Source organism: Oncorhynchus keta, unplaced genomic scaffold (genome assembly GCF_023373465.1).
Source record: "Oncorhynchus keta strain PuntledgeMale-10-30-2019 unplaced genomic scaffold, Oket_V2 Un_contig_29570_pilon_pilon, whole genome shotgun sequence".
Taxonomy (NCBI): domain Eukaryota; kingdom Metazoa; phylum Chordata; class Actinopteri; order Salmoniformes; family Salmonidae; genus Oncorhynchus; species Oncorhynchus keta.
This window is the reverse complement of record NW_026286620.1, coordinates 588-7,702: the sequence shown is the minus strand read 5'-3', so window position 1 is coordinate 7,702 and position 7,115 is coordinate 588. Positions and strand designations below refer to the sequence as shown.

General features: G+C 45.9%; 1 pseudogene; it reads left to right on the top strand.

Moving 5' to 3' along the window:
• Nucleotides 1-1,493: 1,493 nt before the first annotated feature.
• On the top strand, nt 1,494-6,825 carry LOC127923401 (inactive carboxypeptidase-like protein X2; annotated as a pseudogene).
• The last annotated feature ends 290 nt before the right edge of the window (nt 6,826-7,115 follow it).

Sequence of the window (7,115 nt, the reverse complement as noted above, 5' to 3'; positions counted from 1 at the left end):
GGTTCTCATCCTGTCACTATGACAGATAGAGGACTTCTGGTTCTCATCCTGTCACTATGACTCCATGACAGATAGGACTTCTGGTTCTCATCCTGTCACTATGACTCCATGACAGATAGGGGACTTCTGGTTCTCATCCTGTCACTATGACTCATGACAGATAGAGGAGGACTGCTCTTATCCTGTCACTATGACTCCATGACAGATAGAGGACTTCTGGTTCTCATCCTGTCACTATGACAGATAGAGGACTTCTGGTTCCTCATCCTTCACTATGACAGATAGAGGACTTCTGGTTCTCATCCTGTCACTATGACAGATAGAGGACTTCTGGTTCTCATCCTGTCACTATGACAGATAGAGGACTTCTGGTTCATCCTGTCACTATGACAGATAGAGGACTTCTGGTTCCATCCTGTCACTATGACAGATAGAGGACTTCTGGTTCTCATCCTGTCACTGACAGATAGAGGACTTCTGTTCTCATCCTGTCACTATGACAGATAGAGGACTTCTGGTTCTCATCCTGTCACTATGACAGATAGAGGACTTCTGTTCTCATCCTGTCACTATGACAGATAGAGGACTTCTGGTTCTCATCCTGTCACTATGACAGATAGAGGACTTCTGGGTTCTCATCCTGTCACTATGACAGATAGAGGACTTCTGGTTCCTCATCCTGTCACTGACAGATAGAGGACTTTCTGGTTCTCATCCTGTCACTATGACTATGACTGATAGAGGACTTCTGTCCTCATCCTGTCACTATGACAGATAGAGGACTTCTGGTTCTCATCCTGTCACTAAGACAGATAGAGGACTTCTGGTTCTCATCCTGTCACTATGACTCCATGACTGATAGAGGACTTCTGGTTCTCATCCTGTCACTATGACAGATAGAGGACTTCTGGTTCTCATCCTGTCACTATGACAGATAGAGGGACTTCTGGTTCTCATCCTGTCACTATGACTCCATGACAGATAGGGGACTTTTGGTTCTCATCCTGTCACTATGACTCCATGACAGATAGAGACTTCTGGTTCTTATCCTGTCACTATGACTCCATGACAGATAGAGGGACTTCTGGTTCTCATCCTGTCACTATGACAGATAGAGGACTTCTGGTTCTCATCCTGTCACTATGACAGATAGAGGACTTCTGGTTCTCATCCTGTCACTATGACAGATAGAGGACTTCTGGTTCTCATCCTGTCACTATGACAGATAGAGGACTTCTGGTTCTCATCCTGTCACTATGACAGATAGAGGACTTCTGGTTCTCATCCTGTGACTATGACAGATAGAGGACTTCTGGTTCTCATCCTGTCACTATGACAGATAGAGGACTTCTGGTTTTCCTCCTCACTTCTCCCCTCTCCTCTCCTCTCTTTCTCTCCTCCTTTCCTCTTTCCCCTCTTTCCTCCCATTCCCTTTTTCTCCTCTCCTCTCCTCTCCTCTCCTCTCCTCTCCTCTCCTCTCCTCCTCTCCTCAGGTAGCAGCAGAGACGCGTGCGCTGGTCTCCTGGATGGAGAAGATCCCGTTCGTCCTGGGTGGTAACCTCCAGGGAGGGGAGTTGGTGGTGACCTTCCCCTACGACAGGACCCGTTCCCAGGGTGTATCCAGGGAGCAGACCCCCACCCCAGACGACCACGTCTTCCGCTGGCTCGCCTTCTCCTACGCATCCACCCACCGCCTGATGACCGACGCCAGACGACGAGTCTGCCACACCGAGGACTTTGCCAAGGAAGATGGCACCATCAACGGGGCGTCCTGGCACACCGCGGCAGGGAGTTAGTGTTGATGTTTTCCATTCAATTCAATTCAATTCAGTTCAATTCATTTCAGTTCATTTCAATTCAGTTCAGTTCATTTCAGTTCAGTTCAATTCAGTTCAGTTCATTTCAGTTCAGTTCAATTCAATTCAATTCAATTCAATTCATTTCAGTTCAGTTCAATTCAGTTCAGTTCAGTTCAATTCATTTCAGTTCAATTCAATTCAGTTCAGTTCAATTCATTTCAGTTCAATTCAGTTCAGTTCAATTCATTTCAGTTCAATTCAATTAATTTCAATTAATCTCTGATTCAATTAAATTAATGTATTGATGTATTACCACAGACCAGTACCAGAGTAGCTCTTCATTTCAACACATGTTGATTTGATTTATTACCACAGACCAGTACCAGAGTAGTTCTTCATTTCAAACTTTTTGGGGGAAAAAACACATTTCTTTGACCATCACCAATTGTACATTGTACAATTTCTCGTAGATAAATGGCTGGTTCTTTTTTTCAAGACATCGTAGGCTCATGTACTTCTACGTGAAGCGGTCAAATTAGCGCTCTATTTTGGTTTTTGACCTTTAATCCCAGAAAAATGGCCTTAACTCAAAAAGCGTTGAGACCTCGACGCCATCTTGTTTCTGGGCTAACAGCCCATTAGGCCAAACCTATGTTTCTGGGCTAACAGCCCATTAGGCCAAACCTATGTTTCTGGGCTAACAGCCCATTAGGCCAAACCTATGTTTCTGGGCTAACAGCCCATTAGGCCAAACCTATGTTTCTGGGCTAACAGCCCATTAGTCCAAACCTATGATTCTGGGCTAACAGCCCATTAGTCCAAACCTATGTTTCTGGGCTAACAGCCCATTAGTCCAAACCTATGATTCTGGGCTAACAGCCCATTAGTCCAAACCTATGTTTCTGGGCAAACAGCCCATTAGGCCAAACCTATGTTTCTGGGCTAACAGCCCATTAGGCCAAACCTATGTTTCTGGGCTAACAGCCCATTAGGCCAAACCTATGTTTCTGGGCTAACAGCCCATTAGTCCAAACCCATTAGGCCAAATCCCTATGTTTCTGGGCAAACAGCCCATTAGGCCAAACCTATGTTTCTGGGCTAACAGCCCATTAGGCCAAACCTATGTTTCTGGGCTAACAGCCCATTAGGCCAAACCTATGATTCTGGGCTAACAGCCCATTAGGCCAAACCTATGATTCTGGGCTAACAGCCCATTAGGCCAAACCTATGTTGCTGGCTAACAGCCCATTAGTCCAAACCTATGTTTCTGGCTAACAGCCCATTAGGCCAAACCTATGTTTCTGGGCTAACAGCCCATTAGGCCAAACCTATGTTTCTGGGCTAACAGCCCATTAGTCCAAACCTATGTTGCTGGCTAACAGCCCATTAGTCCAAACCTATGTTTCTGGCTAACAGCCCATTAGGCCAAACCTATGATTCTGGGCTAACAGCCCATTAGGCCAAACCTATGTTTCTGGGCTAACAGCCCATTAGACCAAACCTATGCTATGTTTCTGGGCTAACAGCCCATTAGACCAAACCTATGCTCACCAAGTTTCGTCTTGGAAAGTCTTTACCATTTAGGAGAAATGGCCATGTCATGATTGGTGATGTTTTGTACATTTGCAAATAGAATCCATTCGCCATCTGGTGGAATTTACGGGGACAACGGAAAAATGACCAACATTTTTAAATGTTATAAAACGGAAATCGAATGTCCGAGACACTTCGTTCGATGACTTCCCGGAAGATCTGGCCCTGGTGCACGGCCCGACGCTGTCGGCAAATTTTCAAACATTCGCAGACGTGTCTAGTAAGGGACCGTACATTTGCAATATGGAGATTCTCATCGATCATACAGCAAATGCCGAACAGGGCACGTCAGGTATGAAAAAGTTTTTTAAAGTCTCATGCAACATACAGTGGCTTTCGAAAGTATTCAACCCTTGACATTTTTCCTATTTTGTTGCCTTACAACCTGGAATTAAAATATATTTTGGGGGGTTTGTATCATTTGATTGACACAACATGCCTACCACTTTGTAGATTCAAAATATGTTTTATTGTGAAACAAGCAACAAATAAGACAAAAAATGAACTTGAGCGTGCATAACTTTTCACCTCCCAAAGTCAATAATATGTAGAGACACCGTTTGCTGAAATTACATGTGCAAGTCTCTTGGGGTATGTCTCTATAAGCTTGGCACGTCTAGCCACTGGGAGTTTTTCCCATTCTTCAAGGCACAACTGCTCCAGCTCCCAAGTTGGATGGGTTCCGCTGGTGCACAGCAATCTTAAGTCATACCACAGATTCTCGATTGGATTGAGGTCTGGGCTTTGACTAGGCCATTCCAAGACATTTAAATGTGTCCCCTTAAACCACTCAAGTGTTGCTTTCGCAGTATGCTTAGGGACATTGTCCTGCTGGAAGGTGAACTCCGTCCCAGTCTTAAATCTCTGGAAGATTGAAACAGGTTTCCCTCAAGAATTTCCCTGTATTTAGCGCCATCCATCATTCCTTCAATTCTGACCAGTTTCCCAGTCCCTGCCGATGGAAAACATACCACAGACCAGTACCAGAGTAGCTCTTCATTTAAACACATGCTGATTTGATTTATTATCTTTATAAAACACTGGTGAAAAATAACATATGAGCTGATGTCTTTTCATTGGGCAGTTGGCCGACAGATAAATTACTCTGTCTGTGCCGCTGTGTTGGCAGGTATGGACGACTAGCCCCCTGTCTCTCAGTGTTACAGTGCAGTAGCACCACTGTCTCTGTGTCGGCAGGTATGAACGACTTCAGCTACTGCACAAACTGCTTTGAGCTGTCAATGTACGTGGGCTGTGACAAATTCCCCATGAGAGTGAGCTGGCGGAGGAGTGGAAAACAACCGGGAGTCTCTGCTCGTCTTCATGGAGCAGGTACAGTATGTAGAGTCCAGTGAGGGTGTGTAGAGTCCAGAGAGGGCATAGAGTCCAGAGAGGGCATAGAGTCTAGAGAGGGCATAGAGTCCAGAGAGGGCGTGTAGAGTCCAGAGAGAGGGCGTAGAGTCTAGAGAGGGGCGTGAGAGTCTAGAGAGGGCGTAGAGTCTAGAGAGGGCGAGAGTCCAGAGAGGGCGTAGAGTCCAGAGAGGGCATAGAGTCCAGAGAGGGCGTAGAGTCCAGAGAGGGCGAGAGTCCAGAGAGGGTGTAGAGTCCAGAGAGGGGCGTGTAGAGTCCAGAGAGGGCGTAGAGTCCAGAGAGGGGCGTAGAGTCCAGAGAGGGCGTAGAGTCCAGAGAGGGGCGTGTGAGTCTAGAGAGGTTGTAGAGTCCAGAGAGGGTGTAGAGTCCAGAGAGGGCGTAGAGTCCAGAGAGGGTGTAGAGTCCAGAGAGGGGTAGAGTCCAGAGAGGGCGTAGAGTCCAGAGAGGGCGTAGAGTCCAGAGAGGGCGTAGAGTCCAGAGAGGGCGAGAGTCCAGAGAGGGCGTAGAGTCCAGAGAGGGCGTGGAGTCCAGAGAGGGCGTGGAGTCCAGAGAGGGCGTGGAGTCCAGAGAGGGCGTAGAGTCCAGAGAGGGCGTAGAGTCCAGAGAGGTCGTAGAGTCCAGAGAGGTCGAGAGTCCAGAGAGGTCGTGAGAGTCCAGAGAGGTCGAGAGTCCAGAGAGGTCGAGAGTCCAGAGAGGTCGTAGAGTCCAGAGAGGGCGTAGAGTCCAGAGAGGGCGTGTAGAGTCCAGAGAGGTTGTAGAGTCCAGAGAGGTTGTAGAGTCCAGAGAGGTTGTGAGCCCTGAGAGGGCGTAGAGCCCTGAGAGGGGCGTAGAGTCCAGAGAGGGCGTAGAGTCCAGAGAGGTCGTAGAGTCCAGAGAGGGCGTAGAGTCCAGAGAGGGCGTAGAGTCCAGAGAGGGCGTAGAGTCCAGAGAGGGCGTAGAGTCCAGAGAGGGTGTAGAGTCTAGAGAGGTCGTAGAGTTGGGGCGGCAGTGTAGCCTAGTGGTTAGAGCGTTGGACTAGTAACCGGAAGGTTGCGAGTTCTAACCCTCGAGCTGACAAGGTACAAATCTGTCGTTCTGCCCCTGAACAGGCAATTAACCCACTGTTCCCAGGCCGTCATTGAAAATAAGAATATGTTCTTAACTGACTTGCCTGGTTAAATAAAGGTAAAAAAAATAAAAATAAAAAAAAGAGTCCAGAGAGGGCGTAGAGTCTAGAGAGGTTGTAGAGTCTAGAGAGGGCATAGAGTCCAGAGAAGGTCATGATAGCTAGCCAGCCAGTAAGATAACGCTAGCTAGCCAGCCAGTAAGATAATATTAGCTAGCCAGCCAGTAAGATAATGTTAGCTAGCCAGCCGGTAAGATAATCTAACGTTAGCTAGCGAGCCAGTAAGATAACATCAGCTAGCGAGCCAGTAAGATAACGTTAGCTAGCGAGCCATTAAGATAACCTAACGTTAGCTAGCGAACAATATGCTTTGACTTGCAATAAAATCCTGGCTGACGAGAAGGTTCCTGCCGTTTTCCGTGGCTTAAACCAATTAAGCTAGTATTTTAACAAATTGTATTCGTATTTACAGATTGAATAAACGTTGGTTTATTAAGGCACATGAAAGTTGACATGTTCCAGAAGGCATTTCCATGACAACAAGGACAACAAGACGTTCAAATGCCTCTCCTGCGAAGTAGTGACATACGCCTAGCTTTCTGAAACCAGGCATATTATACTGTTTAAATATTTATATCAAGGATCACATTGAAAATAATAGTTTTTAAGCATTCATGTGTCATACTCTGGGGTTTATTGTACTTTTAAATACTGTTAAAACTTGTTTTTACCCCCCAAAATAAAATATAATATCATCAAATTAATATTATATATGATACGTTACATATTATTATTATTATTGTTGTTATTATTATTATTCAGTCAGTTGATCTTTGACCTCTGACCTTTCATGCACAGGTGCATCGTGGGATCAAAGGCATTGTCTGGGACATGCAGGGGCGGGCATAGCCAACGCCACCATCCAAGTGGAAGGGATCGGCCATGACATCAGAACAGGTAGAGATACATTTATTTTATGGATTTATAACACCTTTATTAACCAGGTAGGCTATTTGAGAACACCTTTATTTAACCAGGTAGGCTAGTTGAGAACACCTTTATTTAGCCAGGTAGGCTAGTTGAGAACACCTTTATTTAACCAGGTAGGCAAGTTGAGAACACCTTTATTTAACCAGGTAGGCTAGTTGAGAACACCTTTATTTAACCAGGTAGGCTAGTTGAGAACACCTTTATTTAACCAGGTAGGCTAGTTGAGAACACCTTTATTTAACCAGGTAGGCTAGTTG